We start from the raw sequence: 18,565 nt of genomic DNA, 5'->3' as shown, positions 1-18,565 counted from the left end.
CTGATGTGTATTTTGAACAACGAATTCATTCCATATCTCTACGCAATACTTAACTTTGTCATTTACAAGTAAAAATGTCCTAGCAGAACCGGAGACTTGATACTATAGTGGAGTTCATTTTTACTTTAGCTTACTTTTTAGTTGTGATGGAAGAGATACACTAATTAAAACTACTGAATTAGTGAAAGTAATCAGAAGTTCCCCTTCTGTGGAGAGATCTTCTAAACTGTTTTCTTTCACTTCATTAGAATTATAGAATCATAGGAAAAAAAGCAAGCTGATAAAACTGATCATATAAAACTGTGTAAGGACTAGGATTTCTTGTTGTTATGTTTAGTGACAGCAGAGTAAATAAGTATGAAGAACTTAAGATTGCTCATAGAATTAACTTCTCATGTTTTTGTTTTATTTTGCCACAAGAGAGCCTTTCAGAATTAGAATTTCATTGTGTTGCAACTCATTAATGCAGTGAGCAGCAAGTTTTTTGTTTGTGTGCCTTTATTCGATATTCTCCTAAATTTCATACCCAATTAAAGATTTCTGGAGAGTCATTCAGTAAAGAAAGCAAAAAAAAAAAATAATTCCTTTTTTGTTGTTTTATTGCAAAAGCTTTTTTACTTCTTGAATCTGGTTTTATTTGTACCTCCTGTTAATAATGATTAACTCAATAAATATCCTTGACTTGATGTCTTTTAAAAATGTCTTTCCACTTTTTTTTGGTAAAAAAAATTGATATAGAAATACAGAAACTACTTATAGTTGTGTCTTGCTGGACCATATCCCAATTTCTTTTTGTCGTTTCCTCATTTTTGAGAGTTGCTTCTCTGCCCTGGATACTTGCTTGGTCTTATCTAACATTGTTATTTGAAAAGAGGTGAGTGGTAGTGAAGACTTAAAAAATTTTGTTAAAGTCTTTCAGGTGAAGAACATTACGTGAAGTATGTATGCATATAGATTATAACGTAAAGTTGTCTTGCTTGTAAAGGTGCCTGTAATTTTTAAGTTCGTGGATATTTAAGTCTGAGTCTAGATCTATAAATATTACTGAATAAAAGCTTAGCATGCCTGTCGGTTTGTTTGGGAGCATAATTCTACCAGTGTTTAGTTGGCAGTCATATTTGATTCCCATGTAAATACATGCATGAGTCCTAGGATTCCTGGAAACTTGCAGAGTTGGAATTTTAATCTTTAAAATAATGTTGTTTTAATTGCATGCAAATTTTGATTGCCCCATATGGGAATAGTGTAGTTCTTTCATTTAGATTATTCTTCTGTTCTTACCTGGTGCAGGAAAACTACATCAAATATAAAACACATGAAATATTATTTCAGTAATGTGACTGTAAATACTTAGATTCTTGTGGTTTTTTTTTTTTTTTTAAGAAAAGACTTGGATTATTCATGCTTATTCAGCTTGATGGAGTTTGTCTTCCAGGGTATACAAGGCTTTTTAATTCTTAGTCAAATGTTTTACATTGAATGTGGTGATAAAATGAGATGGAGATGATAGAAAAGTATTGCAAGTATGTCCTGTGTTGATAAATGCTAACAATGCCATTCACATAAGCACAACAATTCTGGATTATTTATAACTTTTGAAAATGTGCCTCAAATTATATTTCAACAAGATTCCAAATAATTTGGATGAAAAATGGTTGCAGTCATTTGTGGTCTGAAAGTAGACATCTCCATTTGTGCTTCTGGAGTACCCTCGTGTAGAGAAGTTCTACAGAATTATTAAGGAATAACTTTATTGTACCGTAACAGAATTGGTAATTAAAACACTTAGCCAGTTTCTCTTGTGGCTGCCATTATTTTTAGAATCTCATTACTTTCATGATACTTGAGAGATTTTGCAAGGTGCTGGGTCTCGTGCTTCTTTGTCTGAGATGATAAAAATACATATGCCTTGCAGAAAGTGCTTGGTAAATACTTCTGGGTCTTTTGAGACAAAAAGTACACTTTTCTGTAAGAGAATAATCAGTTGCCTGGACACTGTGTGTTTCAGAATTGTCCGTCTACACCTGGGCTCATCTGCTTGTAATACGTGCGGTCTCCTTCCCCTTCCTAATTGATGTGCTCGGTTTACTGATTTCTCCCTGCCCTTCTGAAATGATATTGTGTATGCTGGCTTTTACTTGTGTGCAAATACCAGTCTACTACTGCATATCTTTCAGAAATGTTACACTTTTATTGTTTTAAGGAATAATCCATTTTATGTTATATTTGTCTTAAGATTCGTAATTTGAAATAGGCAAGCTGATAACTAGCCAGATCATTCTGCAGTTTAGTAGAGCCTGTTAGAATCAAAATGATTCTTCAGAGAGCTGGGGTTTAATTGGCGGTATGGAACCACTGCTTGTGAGTTAGTATTATGAAGTAGGTCTGCATTGGTTATGCAAATATTTTTTTTCTTTTTTTGAATCTGCTTGTTTCTCCATCTTTTTGTACAACAGCCATGTACATTAATGTCGCTTTTAAAGACTAGTAACAAATTTCTGGGACTGCTTACTGTAAAATTAGGGAATGTCAGTTTTCAGAATGTCTCAAATCTTAATTTGGTTTCTTTATGCTTGTTCATTGTGATGATTTTTAATTCACTACATTATATTCTACAGGGTCTTTACTTATTCAGGCTCAGGGAGAGATCTGGCCCCAGTGCAGCTTCAGGCTTATGTATTGAAAGAGACTGTTGTCTGTAAAAACTGTTTAACCTGTAGATGTTGAGGGTATGTAGAGAGTGGGGGAGAAGATTGCAGGGGGAAAAAAAAAAAGGTTTCATGGGTAAGCTAGTCAGACGAAAAGTGCCCTTGAGGATTGGATTCTGTTCCTCTCTCTGCCACAGAATTCCTATGTGATGCTAGGCAGGTCGTTTAAATGAAACTTTTCCCAAGTGGTGACTAATTGATTTGAGTGCTCTGCAATTCTGGTTGCATAATTTGAGATACTAGGGGCTTATATGCAGAAATGCTGAGGGTTTGCAGCTGCAGCTGAAGTCGATTAAAGTCTGTGCCCTGAATGTACGGAACGTTGCTTGATACTGAGCACTTGGAAAAATCATGTATGAAATAAAATTAGCACCTGAGATTACTGAAGATTTTACCTTGATCTGTGCCTCATTTTGCAATCTATAAAAAAAGGAAAGTAATGCAAGCTTGTCTCTTAAGATATTATAATGGTGAATAATATTATTGATGAACTCGGATGCCATTGTGATGGGCTTCAAAACAAATAACCACGGCTTCCAAACGTGTTTGAACAGCATGCAGCTAAGAGCAGATGAGGCCACACGTGAGCAAGTGTGTGGAGAAAAATACTGAATAGCTGCTCCCTGGGTAAGCAGTCATCTTCTGAATGTTGCATAAAGACAGAGTGGCAGGAGTAATGACGACAGATTGTAGTTCCTTTTCAGGGAACCACCACCTTCTTCCCAAATCTCCTTTACCTGTTCAAAATACTCATTATTGCCTGTACCATGGGTTGTCTTTATTATATTTCTGTTATCTCTTAATTTTTAAACTGTAAGTTTATATTTGAGATTTAATTAAATTTAAATCTTATCTTTTAACAATCTCATTTTTTTAACAGTAGCTTCTCTTGATACTTTAAAAAAAAAAAAAAGGTACCATCCTCTCTTGATTAAAAGAACAAAAATAGAACTTGACCAAAAATTTGTATCTTTTTGGTCTGTTTGCCATCATTGTGCTCTTTGTCGACATTGCCACAGAGTACACGACTTCCACTCCTGGCATCTGTCTATAGTTGGCTCAGGATTTGTGTGGGACTAATTGGAAGAGGGGAGCCAGACGAGTAAATGGACTAATCTTAGTCCCCTCTTACTTTCTTCCTGCTTCCTCAATTTCGTCACCCTGCAATAAATTTTTCTTTTATTTTGGCCAGTGGTACTTACTGTGACTGATTTTTTTTTTTTTTTTTTTTTTTTTTTCAGAAGTAATATTGCAATATTTCTGCCATCACTGTTTTGTGTTTGGGTTTTATTCCTTCCAAAAAAGACAAGTTACGAGAGGAAGAAGTTGCATCTGATGGAATCCCTTTTCATTTCTTGGATTTGATTCCATGTCTGGGATTATGAAACAGAAACGTGGCTTTGGTCTATTATTGATACTTGTAGAATTGTCAGTAACAAAATGCTTTTTTCCATGTAGTAACTTGCAGACTTGCAGTTTCAGTCCTTCCCTCTCACCTGTGTCAAAAGTTACCCACTAAATATGTCCTTGCTTGTCTGTGGATCTTTGTTTTAGTCTTGACTCTATAACTTGAAACTTTGGGAGAGAACCCGCTTTAGGATTTATCTTGGCTTCATTTAAGTCCCGTGATCACAAAACTGTTCCTGTAGCTTTTGCATTTGAAATATTCTACATTTTTCAGTGTTTCTACTTGAGGCGGTAGGACCACAGTTTTATCTTCTGACTTTCACTGTTATCTTTGATGCTGCTAATCCTGTAATCCCATGTTGAGAGGCAAGTAAATGAATGGGTAATAGCCACTATCTTCTGCAGTTGGCTGGAACAGATTTCTGGTAGCATAGTTAATGGCATGTATCCTGTGCCAAGTTTCTATTGCTGCTCACTCAACTGCTGATTCTTCTTTTTCACAGGCGTAGAAAAAGGCATACTTCCCCCCTTTGTTTTGGTCTTTTTTTCCTTTTGCAGTGTTTGTCTTGCTACCAGCTCTGCTCACCCAACTTTGTAGTTCCTGCAGTTGGCTATTGCTCTCTGTCCTGCTCTGTGCTGCTTCCAGGCTGAGGAGCTACCCTTAAAATACAGGTGTCAGAAGAAAATTCCTCTCATCTCTCACTTCTGCTTGTGATGGTGAGGAAATGAAAATGGGGATGGAGGAAGCAAGAGATGTCTTCTTTTCAGCTGTCCAATTCTGACTGTGCTGTTGTGACTTGAGAATAGGTTTCTATGGGTGGATGGGAGATGATGGGAGGCAAATATGCTCCACACAACTGCTGCCTTTTAATATCAGTGGCTGAAAAACTGACCTGACGTTTGCCCCTTTACTTATTTTTCTCTTGGGAGCAGGGAGCATTTCCCAATCTGTTTCATTTGTGACTTCAGAGGGATTATTGGGTAAAAGCTATTATTTTGCCTCTCTCTGCCCTCTGATGGTGGTGACAGGCTATTTAGCTTCCCAGCAAAAAGGACTTCGTTTTGCTGAATTATTTTTGCATCTGTATAAGGAGAGCAGCGGGCACGTATGTGTGTTTGATACCCACTGCCTTTTGTAGCGATGAACTTGTTGGGTGCTGCGCTTGCCTGACTGAAGAACTCTTAAAGTAGATCGGGAGCAGTGTTTTCTTCACACTCATCTTCTCTCAGCTTTTCCTCCTTGTGCAGACCTGCTCTCTGTCTCTTCTAGACGTGCCTGGACTTTCAGAGCATCTGGTTCTGCTGCAGCCTTGCTGTGGCTGTTGCTGTGGGAGCAGAAGCTTGGCACACGCTGCCTCCACCAGCTGTTCCCTTGGCTGCCTCTGTAGGGGAATGCCCCCTTGTGAGGGTCTCCCAGTTTGGGTAGAATCTGTCTTCTGCTCTTCTGCTGGCTCTTGCAGGGAGGCAGTTTATAGTTTCATAGATTGGTCCAGGCTGGAAGGGACCTCCAAGGGTCATCTAGTCCGACCTTCCCGCAGTCAGCAGGGACACCCCCAACTAGATGAGGTTGCCCAGGGCCTCGTCGAGCTTCACCTTGAATATCTCAAGGGAAGGGGCCTCAACCACCTCCCTGGGCAATCTGTTCCAGTGTTCCACCACCCTCATAGTAAAGAACTTTTTCCTAATATCCAATCTAAATCTCCCCTTCTCCAACTTAAAGCCATTGCCCCTCGTCCTGTCACTGCAGGCCTTTGTAAACAGACCCTCCCCAGCCTTCCTGTAGGCCCCCCTCGGGTACTGGAAGGCCGCTATGAGGTCTCCCTGGAGCCTCCTCTTCTCCAGGCTGAACAACCCCAGCTCCCTCAGCCTGTCCTCGTAGCAGAGGTGCTCCAACCCCCTGGTCATTTTAGTGGCCCTCCTCTGGACCTGCTCCATCAGGTCCATGTCCTTCCTATGTTGAGGGCTCCAGACCTGCACACAGTACTCCAGGTGAGGTCTCGCCAGAGCAGAGTAAAGTGGCAGAATCACCTCTCTGGATCTGCTGGCAACACTTCTTTTGATGCAGCCCAGGATGTGATTGGCCTTCTGGGCTGTGAGTGCTCATTGCCTGCTCATGTCCAGCTTCTCATCCATCAGCACCCCCAAGTCCCTTTCCTCAGGGCTGCTTTCTAATATCTCATCCCCCAGTCTGTATTTATACCGAGGATTGTTTCGGCCCATATGGATCAGTATGAATTAGTCCCCTCCTTCCCTGATGCAAAGGGTGCCTCCAGGATAGTGCTGGAAGAGAAGAGCGGCAACCGCTTGCAGGGAATGGTTTTATGGAAAGCAGGGAAGGGATCTTTTTGCCTCTCGCTTGGGCCTGTGTCATTCAGTTCAAACGTTTTGATTTGAAAAACATAGAGGGAAATTCAGCAAACAGTGTGCCGCTGCGTGTAACAGTATCTGCCCACAGCTGCCATAAATCTTGAGAGGTAATTAAGGATTATTTGGCTCGTTCTCACTAGAAATAATGTCAGATAAGCATTTCTAGTGACCATAATACCAGTTTTCCATACAAAATTGCTAGTGAATGGCAAGGGCTGTCTTCAAGTCAGTTCCATCACTTCAAGTCACTGCATATATGTGGTTTTTTTGATATGGACATGATTTTTTAAAATTTAATTTTATTTCACTTTCAACTTATAAATTCGTTTTCTGTGTGAATTTTAATTGATGGTTCCTAATGCTAAACTTGATTTCTTTATCCAGGTATCTTTGAACATCAGCTGGCTAATTTATGGCTCGTGCAGACTCTGGCAGGTTTTGGGAAGAGCCTTTTGGGATGTTAGTGTCCCCTGCCTTCTGCCCTGGCCCTTTGTCACATTTGCCATGTTTTATACCGTCAAACTGTGAGTTGAGGTGGTGAGGCAATGCTCATGCTTTCTGCTCACTTTTTTAGGAGAGTGATAGCTTTTAGCAAAGTGGTGGGCCATAGTAATAGGTAATCTGTTAAGCTTATTAGAGTTTAAATGAGATGTTTTTAAAGTTTTAGGCTGGCATGTGTCTTACAGAAATTTTGCTGACGCTGGCCTCAGTGCTACAGAGAGTGATGGAGGGCATTCCTATATTCTTTCAAGGAGGCCATGTACTAACTCAGCAGTGAATTACTATATAGGTAGTGGCATGTTACAACCTCCCCGAGGTCTTCTGAGTCCCGAGGTAGTAATAGCTCATTAAAATGGTAGTTAATGAGTATAAAGGGATCATTATGCGACTCTTTTACATGACGGGTGCGGCTAAATCCTAACTAGTTCACTAGAAAGTATTCTAAATAAAGAAGGAAGGAATTTGATGCTGGTAGTTCTTTATAAACCTAGCTTTTTAAAGCAATGCATTTGAAAAAAATACTCATAGAAATACATTTTGAATAAATTAATACAGGTTTATAAATGTATTTTAGGGCTTTTGGAGGTATTAGTGCTCTATTTAATCTTAAAGTTACCTTAACGTAGTCTGTAATGAAGTACCTTTGGTTAAAAATCTGCAGCATTTTGCCTCTTCTGATCAGCTGGGTTTGAAGTTTAAAAAAAAAAAAAAAGGAATTTTTTCACCTAATTAATTTGGTGGGTTGTTGTTTTTTTTTTTAAGATCTCAAGATTTGTAAACATTTTCTGTTCTATATGCCAAAAATAAATAATGGAACGGTTTCTCCTCGAGGGAGGAGGAGAGTAACGTTCCCCTAATGTGATTTTCTTCATGGAAAATATAACCATCTCTCACATGAGATCTTCTTTTTTATGCCTTTCATTTAACTGTGGTTATTTTCTGGAGAAAGATATTAAGGACTTATCCAAACTGAACAATGTGTATTTTGTCGCACTGAGCTGAAAAACTTCTTGATCTCGCTAAATGCTTCATGTCTTCTTCCAGGCTTTAGAAGGACAAAAAAACAAATGAAGGACTGCAGACTCAGGTACACCTAGACCTCAAAGCACAAGTCCAGTGGACAGGACTATTTTTAAGAGTCCTTAAACTAAGAAAAATAACATGGCTTCTACAAAATGAGTCCTTCAGGAATATTGTAGTATGGTACAGAAGCTAGGTAAACAGTAGGAAAAGGAGGGTGGAAGCAAATAGAAAATATATTAAATAATATATTTGTAAAAATATAAATAGGTTGTAAACATATAATAAATATAGATATGATTTTTAGAATGGTTCTGCTTTCTGTCATAAATGAAGCAATTATAACTGCCATGCCTGGATATGGTTTACTACGGCAGCTTTACCATATCCTCATTTAGGTATTTTTGTTGCAGGAATTAAGTATGTATTTATAATAAACAAAATACAGAAAATTTTTAAAGGAATAGTTTAATTTAAAAAACATTTAAATTGTATTTGTGGAAATTCCTGCTTGCTTTTCTTGTTCAGTTTAGTCCTTATTTTCACCTTACCTGTTCCATATTATCTTTCAAGGCCAAAGCTGACAACAGATGGAGAAAGTATTCTAAACTCAAATTATGTGGATGACTTACTAGTGATATCCACTACAGGATGACTTTCTTAGTAGCTCAGAGTTAACTGCTGTGTAACAGGAAAAATACGCCTAATACCTAGCAGTCCAAGTCATGGAGCGGGGCCCTGTGGTACTTCAAATTCATAGCAAAGAAGTGTTTCCTGCTGCCTCTTGATACTTGCCACTCCTTCCGAAGCCCTTTTAGGTTTTGTGATAATCTCATTGACTCTCTTCCGGCATGAGCATCTGTCATCTTCAGTGTGACAAGAACACTGTCTTTCAGCCAGGACCTTTTAAACTACATAAACAGATGCAGTAAATCCAGTTGGAATATTTTCAGAGTAATCATTAAATTGATCTTCAAAAGGATATTTAAATTCTAAAACATAGGACTGTTTGTGACCTACGATACCTTGCTGTGACAGAACCAGCTAAATCTAAGTCACGCCTGATAAATGTATGCAAGACCCGCTTGTAAAGGAGACTTCAGCAGTCTGTTCCAGGGATATGCTAGTGATGCTTCTAGGAAGTTTCCTTGGTACCTGACGTGAATGTTTCTGTCCTGTTGTCTGACTGTTACTCCTTAGCCCTCATAGATCAGACAAGGCAATTATTTAATTTTTCTTTACAGCTGCCTTTTATGTATTTGCAGATGTTATTTCCTTGTGTCAGCTGTCTTTAGTCTAAAGTCACTCTTGTTCTTTCACTTTCTCTGAACGAGTCACTATTTTTTTTTTCTCCTAGACCTCTTACTATTCAGATTTTTTTGCTTATCTTCTGAACAGGCTTATAGCTTGCTTTAACTACATTGTTTGAACTGGACGCAGCAATCTGCTGAGGTCTTACAATTGCTGCGTGAAATGGCACGGTTGCTCGTTGCCGTACGGCTTGTGTCGCGGTGGGCTGTGCTGCACAGAAAGGCAGCATCGTGCCACTGACTCATGCTCAGCTTGTGATTCACTGATCCTTCCTGCCTAACTGCTTTTATCTGTCCTGTGGTTGTGTTGTGGATGAATTCTGTCCAGATGTAGACCATTAGTCTTTCACTTAGGAAGTAATGTCATATTTTTTTAGAGCAATTCTCCAGTTTGTCTGGATCTTTTAAAATTCTAGTTCTCTTTGACAGCATCTTCGTAGTTTTTTCCAGGTTAGTGTTAACTACCAGTTTAACAGTGATTCTGTAATTCAACTTGCCGGTTAAAATATTGAGTATCAGTGAAACCAGGACAGATCTCATAAAATCCTGTTTGATACACCTTTTTGTTTTTGACAGATCCTTTAATTAGTTGAAGTATGATTTATTTTCTTTCCAGTTTGTGTTGCACCTGCAAGAGAAGGTTCATGATACCCATGTTTTTGTCATTTGTTTAAAACACATTGTGCATTAAAACATTACTTAAGTCGAGGTGTGAAAGTGATCACTGTCTATTCATTCCAAGCTTATGTAACAGCTTTTATTTAACTGCGTTCTTGAAATTCTTCATGAAGTTGAACAACAATTACAAATATAAATTAGAGCATTGTATAAGCATTAAGAACAGCTGGGGAGGTACGCTTGTTTACATGTACTTTTATATTAGCATCTGTGTGTGTGTCTATGAAAAGATGTATGGTGGATATGTGTGGGTGTACAGACATATGAATTGATGTCCTTCACTGCTGATTGGGCTGAGGAAGTTGCTAATAAATAGTTAAAGTGTATTCTGAAAGTTGATGCCTGTGGGGATTATTCACCATGTAAATGTTGTGTTGCGTAAGATAATGGGGAGATTTTTGAAAACTTCTGTGTTGGAGATAATTGTTTTCTGGCTTCTTGTATGGCTTTATATTTTCTTTTCAGCCATACATCCTATATCCTGTCTCTCGTATGCCTTTTCCTCATTTTTTTGGACATCAGAAGGGAGGGTAATAAATACCTTTCAAAAATATGAAAAGTCTTAGAGCTTACAGGTCAATTAAAGATGTAGTCACAAAAGTGACAGCAACAGTTCAGGTGACAGGAATTCAGTAATTTTTTTTGGGGGGGGTGGGGATTTTTTAAATTTATTTTGGTCTTTGGTTTTCTTTAAGACTTAAGTCTCTGGTCATTAGTAATCTTTCTCCAAAAAAATACCATTTAAGACTTGGGAAGCAGTTATTTGAAAAGACAGGCTTGGTGTGTAGGAGCATATGGGCCAGTAATGTCAGTTCTGGTGGAAGGGTGTAATGAGAATGGGATAAGCAAGAGGAGGAGGAGGTAAGGGCTTGGTATGGATGTAGCCTTGCTGATTCTGTTACTTCCTTTATTTCCTTACCCTCTGGAAAGAAGTAACACGTGCTGTAGAGAATTCTAAACATGCTAAAGCTGAAATGTAGCAAGAAAACTATATAAAAATCAAATAACCATGTATTTTGGGCATGATGTTGTAGGAAGGTTTGGAACTTTGCGGATTAAATACCCCAAAATCTTTGCTGCCTTATGCTGATGCTACATGGTGGTGAGCGTGGACTGCATTCAGCTGTCCTTGGGGATAGTGTCACCTCTCCTGTAAATCATGGGGCTGTGCTAGCTAGGGGCAAAGGCATTGAGCAAGAAATGCCCTGCAGGAGACATCACATTTTGCTTTCCCTGCCAACCTGGACTGTAAAAGCAGTGGTCTCTCTTTGTAACAATTTAGTTCCTGTGAGTATGTTGCAGGATCAGGAATTTTGTCGGTAGTATTTTTATCTGAGAGCTGTAGACTGGAAATCTCTGATTTTCAAGAGAACTCCCTAGAAACAGCTTCCTTTAGCCTATAGGGGAATACACACGGGTATATATAAATATATACAACTATCTATATTATAAAAATACATATAATGCATATTATATAAATATGTAAACAATAAATGTAATACATAAAATGGGATAAAAATAAATATGTAATAGCATTCGTGGAAACACATGTAAAATAAATAAAGGATACCTACTCATTCCTTCCTTTTGAACTATCATTATGAAAAACTAAATAGAAATAAACTAGAGCCGTAGGTAGGATTTCAAATTACTCAGTATTGGCTTGAATAATGTCCTCAGTTGTGGTTTGATAGCTTTTCTCCATTTTGAATTTTAAGAGTAGTTCTAAAAATGTTGAGAGTTGGTGAGTGTTCTCTGCATCTTAGACACAAAGCTCATGTTAAATCATGTTATGGTTATATGTGACATTGCTCTCTTGGACAATCTAATTTTTCCTAAATAATCAGCTTTTTAAAATCTAAGTAAAAAAGGTAAAAGGCTAAAATGGTTTCAACAGAAGAAAAAAATTACATATAAATACTGTTGTTCAAATTGGTCAAGAAAACCTAAGCCCGTGTAATTGTGCACATGTGCTGAGGAGAACACTTTTTTTTTTTTGGTTTCTCAAGCATGAGGCAGCAGAATTTTCATTCATTTGGCATGCTAGGCTGAAAACAGAGTCTTCTTTCATTTGACACACTCCCCTGGAAACAAACATGCCAGTGAAGGGATTGTGCCAGTTATCAGAAGCTCACAGGAATACATTGTGCTGGTTTGTATTCATTTTGATTTCATGAATTGCTTTAAAACTTAGCAACATAAAAAAGCATTAAAACACCTTTTTAGCATTATTTTTAGTTCCTACGTATTTCCCTGCTGTGCTGTTATTCAGTTTAAATCAACGGAATGTTGTGAGACACATGGCTCGGTTTGCAGCAGAGCAGATCTCCCCTCCTGCCTGGGTATACTTGGAGCGTTCATCTGTAGAGAAGCAGCAAATTTGACTTTAACTCATTTTACATCCTTGAAAAAGATGAGTGTCTTAGAAAGAAGTTCAATAAAAATATAGGGTGAATTGAACAAAGGTTATGAAGCAAGAAATTTAAGCCAAAAGTCAGCTGGCAGCTGTTAACTATAAAAGTTCACAGATAGTGCTTGGTCTTCTGGGAGACACTTGCTTTTCTTTCCTAGAGTTATATTCTTCAGGATTGCCAGCAGGTCCTTCCCGCCTCTGGAATTTGCTACAAGACTCTTATTTCCCTTGTAGATGTTTTTCCAAGTGCAAACTTGGCGAACTCAGGTGTACTTCTTGGAACTAATCTGGTCATGGGAGCTTAAATTAGGACCAGGTTAGAGTGGATGCATGTGAAGCAAGTATGGGAGTGGTATTTTAATCTAGTTTGATATGGGTGAAGATTCATTTATTTCTTAGTCTTGTGCTGTCGCTGCTGTTAGAGGAGCAACCATGTTAGGTATGATTTTTGAAAACTGCTTTATGTAGCTGTTGCTTTTCCTTCTGGTGCTACTGAGCAATTTTTGTGTGTAGGAACAGCATGCGGGTGTGATTTTTTTTTTTTTCTTTACTATTATTATTTTTAAAAGGGAAATTATGTTCCAAAAAAGGTGTTTGAGGAAACAGGGGTGCGTGTAATTGTGCACAGAAGATACGTACTGTGACGTTTAAGGCTATTGGTACTGATGGTGGGAATTTTTTTGTTTGTTTCTAAGAGAGTCTCTTTTTTTTTATTATTTTTTTATTTTTTTTTAAAAAAGGTACAAAGTCTAGAGCAAATGCAAGCCACTGAATTATACAGTTTTGGTGGTAAGCTTCCAGAGTCAGAATGGTCTTCAAGCACGCTGAAGAAGTCTGTGTCAGCCTATGCTGAACCAAAGTGGGGGTGAGATTGGGGTTGGAAGAAGGGTCACAGCTATATGGTTTGTGTCCTCAGAATTACCTAGGGAAGGGTTATGGAGCAACAGTCGTTGCTCTTCTGTCCCCACATGAGGACAAGACACTAAGGAGGGGTCGCGCTCTGTTCCTTGATGTTGCTCAAGGAATGAGGACTGTGGATATTTAATTGTTGGCCTAGAGTCGTGTTTGTTTGGTCTCTGACACTTACAGCTATTAGGTTTTTTGTGGACTCCCATGAAAACAACCAGGTAGAAAGTAGCAGTGTTGTCACAATGTTTAATGAACAGCTGTAGCTTCTGTCCAGTTGTCTGCCCCTGCTTGTTTTGTGAATTTTTGTGGGACAGCCTGTGCATCCTGCAGTTCCAAATCACGGAAGAAAAATATGTGATTGTGAATTTATAAAGCTTACTTTTTGTTCCTTGTTATGCACCGTCCTGCTTCAACTTGTATACCTGATGGTTACCGAAAGAATAGTAGTGACTTACAGCCCTTCTTCTACACAGAATATTTGGAATGGGATATTTTGTTGAAGAAATCACGTATGTTTCAATTGCTCTTGAATAAAAAAACCCCCACCCAAACACAAGAGTTACATATGTCTGATTTATAATTTGGGACGGCTGAAAAAGCCCTCATGAAGGCCTGCCTGCACTGAGGTTATTTACAGGTTCACACTTGAAATACAGTCAGTTGGTGCTTTATACAATTGTCACTTTTGGTTGCCATACAGCTTCAGTAACACATGCTGTAGAGAATTCTACACATTTATTCAACACCACTGCAATGAAGTAGGTGTACCGATGTCGCTCTCTTTTCCCCTATTAACAAGTGATTGGACAAAAGCAAGTGAACAGAAATGTGATTTCTATCCGCGTACATGGTCCTCTGGACCACGTGCCTTCCCATTGCTAATAAAGATAATGCCACCTATTTTGAAGGCATTGGCAGGCATATTTAAAACCCAAGATGAATTGAGCACATTTACTGCATTAGAAGCAGTTGCTAAATTGTAAGTAACTAAGTCTTGTTGTGTAACTGCATTGCACTCAAGGGAACAATTTAGGTTTTGACTTGTATATGTTGGTAAGTGAAAACTATGTAGACATTGATTATTTTTTCCCCTTGACCTAATCACTGTTTGCCTATGGCAATATCTGATATGTTATGTGTTCACCAAGAATTGTCTTGGGACCACAATGAGGCTTTTTTTTAGCTTCATTAGTAATCATAGTTACATTAGGAATAGAAGGCAATGAAGTAATATATTTATACTGTACTACACCAGTTTTTATTGTAAAGGTGGAAGTGAACTCTGTAGGTGGGAGTCTGAATTTGTATAGACAGATGACGAGATTGGATTTGAATTTTGGTACATTTTCAGCTAGAATTTAATTTTAAAAGAAATGGAAGGGAAATGCCTATTCAGATTATTTATTTATTTCTATGTTGTGGAAAAAATCCTTTCTTTGTTTCTCTTTATGTATTTGTAGTCTAATGATAGAACTTTTCTTGGTAATGCTAGAGAATTTGAAAATGATGCCGAGAAAAATAAAATTTAGTAATGTGTTTTTCATTGTCTGAGTTGCACAAGTTGCCAAAAGTAAACAATAAATAGTGAGAAGAGCGTTTCCTCTTCTCCCACACCTTGGGAATCTGATGTGTATCACCCTTTAGACAAAAATTTAAAATTCCAGCAGAGTACCTTAACTTTTGACATACTGTTGATTTCTTCGAATGGTAATTTTGTTTGTGAGCTAAAATACTTGTTTGTAGTGTCAGGGATTATGCAAAAAAGTGTAAAAGATTGAACTTTTAACTTCTACCTAGAGGTCATGTAGCCAGGCACATGGATACTCTGCTTGTTCAATAATGTGTTAGCAATTAAAAAATTCCCATATGAATACTTGCATATTTACATGCATAAGAAGCCAAACTGTGGCCTACCTAGCTGTAAATTTGCAGTTTGCTATTTCTGAGAACTAATTCTAGCACGAAACACCTTTTCCTCCATTGACTTGTCTACAGTGTGCTTTTTTACCAGCTATACAGCTGACAGCTGAGCAGTTTTTATTTTTGCTTAGAACATTCATTTTGCGTTACCTTTTAAAGTGCGTGCTTATATTATACTTTTTTTTTTCCAAATATATGTGATGGAATATTGCCTTTTTTCCTGCTGAACAGCAGTGACGCATATGAAAGTGGGCTTAGATGCTGCACGTGGAAGTGTGTGCTGTTGTTGTAGAGCGAGTAGTTCTCAACTTGTGAGACCCGCTAACTGGCAATGGGTGTGTAGAGAGATGTTCAACCTTGGAAGTATGATGGGACAATATTGCTTTGAAAAGGTAGTTATCAAGAATTAGGGTGATGCTTTTGATGTTTGTATCCACATGAGGGAGACAGCGTGACAGGGTCATTTGCCTTAATTGTTGGCAAAACCTGCCAACCTGAGGCACAGTGTTGGGGAAATCACTGAATGTACAAGCTGTCTGGAACATTACCAGCTCCTTCTGCTATTAACTGATATGCCTATACAGATTTTATTTTTCCCTCTTTAGATGTAACTGAGATTTCTGAATTGAAATGAAGCTACCCAGCACGTCTGCAGAGCTTTTTCTTTAAAACAAACAAAACCGTAGTGTGTTCATGACTTTCACTATGCTTTGGACTTCTGCCCTAATATGTAATATAATATCTTTGTCTGAATAAAACACTGACTCCTAACTCACTGTTTTGTTGCTCAGCCCTCATGGAGATGTTACTGAAGGTGGCCATCAGTCAGCTATAAGTGAAAGTCTCTTAGAACAGCTGACTTCAGTATGGTAGATGTTTCTGTATTAATTTGAAAATAATCAGTCTTTGTAGCTTGTTTAGGGTCATGCACTGCTAGGAAATTCTGTAGGGATGAGAGGCTTTTCTCAAAAACCAACCACTTTTGTTCAGGGCAGCTCCTAGAAGATATGGAACCTTGCCTGAAGATGCCTAACATTACCTATAGGTAGCATCAATTAGCAAAATATTTGGAACATACAACATTTTCCTGTGTTGTGTTTGACAGTGTCGTGAAGAATTGGCTAGCAGGCAGACTTATTGTCGCTTTAGGAATTTATATGGACCAGTTGTAATTAAATCATTTACAGCAACATCCCATATTTAATTATTATTAGTATTATTATTATTGTCCGCTTTTCAACCTTTTAGGGGCTTAATTACCATTAGTTGATGTGTTCATAAAGATCACTTTCATGGTTTAGCTAAAAACCATGGCCAGTAAACTATTTCCTGATTTTTATTTGCTATAGTAGTGTTGAAATACTATATTTTGTTTCAAAGACAAGTCCACGTTGTTTATGAAGTGGGCTATTGGGTTGGTCGATGAGAAGAAACAAAACAATCTCTAAATTATTTCTGCTAACGAAGATGAACAATCTTGGTTTTGTAAATTTTTTGATTCAGCTTCTCAAGGTGAAGCAACATAAATATTTAAGCAACTTTATTCTTTCAGAGTTGACTTGGCATCTCTCTCTTTGCCTAAGTGTGAAACAGATAAACTACCTTTTGACCTAATCTTTTATGCAAATAATCATGCTGCTCTCAAAGAAAACTAAAGTTTAAATTGTAAAAGTAATTTATTTTATTTTTTTTTTTTTAGTAAGTGGAAGAATACTGAGTCAACTCTTTAATGTGCTTTTATCAGGCTTTTAAATGTTCATCAGGAGTGTTCCAAAAATAATACTAAGCACATCTAAATTTGTGGTAGAGAAGGGATAAGCTGTGGTTTATCCCAGTACAGGATCTGGAGGTACTAATTTCTAGAGGTCCTCATGGTCTCAATCCCTAATTTTTAAAAGATTTATTTACTTTGCATTTTCGCGTTTATTTCGTATAATCCTATTAAGTGTGCATCTCAATAATTTAATGTTTCTTTTTGCTTAGAATAGATACTTAGTCACTGTCTCTTCCTTCCTTTTATCCAAGAGTTAAAAATAAACCTATAAAACAATGGCCCTATGAAACAACTCACTGGCAGTAATCAAGCTGGAACTTAACCAGAGGAATTCTGCTTTGGTTTGCACACGCCTTAGAAGTAGCTGTTGGAAAATTTAAAAATGAAAAAAAAACCATATGCAGCCTTTTCAGAAAAAATCTTCCCTGTGAATAATAAAAGCACCTTCCTTTCACAGACAAGAGACTATGGAAACTTTGGTTTTGCATTAGGGCATAATACCAGCTTCCTTAAAGTATAATTTCAAAGCTGAATTTTCTCAAATTCTGCCTTTTCCCTCGTTTTATCCTTTTCCCCTTCCCCTCCTCCGGTCTTTCTCTAATATTCGCTCCTGGCCTAAACTTGTATACAGCATTATTATAGCCTCATGTTATAAAACTGAAAATTTTAAAATGAAAATAATGATTTGTAATAAAAAGCCTGACAGACTAATTACAGTATTGCATTAATTATTCTCTTATTTCAGCTCTGGTCCTCTCACAGCTAATTCAGATCTGGATTTTGGTTGTTTTTAATCCCTATTGACACTGTAATTTTGAGAGAGAGAATATACGGGGGAACATTATATATAAAATCAAGAAATAAACTGTCAGATAAACAGTTGGCTTCTAAAATGTTGCCTTAGACATGTTATTAATAGGATGCAAGTAGTTGTGTTTAAATGTGATGCTTTGTGGATATTCTGCCGAGTGTAACACCTATATACTACATAATGCAGCTCTTGAAATCTTCCACTTCTGGATATCTTTATAGCATATACTTAATAGTAATCATTAACTCAGAAATTTGTGTATTGTGCGGCTAAGTTGGTACATCATTGATGTACTAAATTTTAGTTTTCTTCCCAAAATGTGTGCAATTCTTATAATGATGAAGGTATAGATTGATGTCAGTGCTACAGTATAGCTTCAAGGCTGCAGTTTGAAGCTACTTCAGAAAAATACAATTCTTTGGACATGGTGAAGCTGAAGTTGAGTGGAAATCCTATTAGTGGGGAATTACATGTAAATATTAATAAGGGAAGAGTTCATAGCAATTCCTGAGTTTGGGAAATTGAGCATGATAATTTGCTGAAATGATGTCTGTCTGGAACATATGCAGACAGTAATTTTCAGTTTTTATTTGAACTTTTAAATGGTGTGGAAGATGCCCAGATTTAGTTTTTAAGCAAGAAAGTGTTTGGAAGTTTTGGCAAATACTGTTGTAATGGATCTATGGTAATGAAGGAAGTTAAGATGAAAGACGGATTGGACTGAATGACTGTTCAGTCATTTAGGCT

General features: G+C 37.5%; 1 protein-coding gene across 1 annotated transcript in view; it reads left to right on the top strand.

The window, feature by feature from the left end:
* DNAJC1 (DnaJ heat shock protein family (Hsp40) member C1) overlaps window positions 1-18,565 on the top strand; it is a 109,090-nt gene that overhangs the window by 21,131 nt on the left and 69,394 nt on the right. The window lies entirely within an intron of this gene.

The sequence above is a fragment of the Numenius arquata genome, chromosome 12 (genome assembly GCF_964106895.1).
Source record: "Numenius arquata chromosome 12, bNumArq3.hap1.1, whole genome shotgun sequence".
NCBI lineage: Eukaryota > Metazoa > Chordata > Aves > Charadriiformes > Scolopacidae > Numenius > Numenius arquata.
This window is presented reverse-complemented; position numbering and strand designations above follow the sequence as displayed.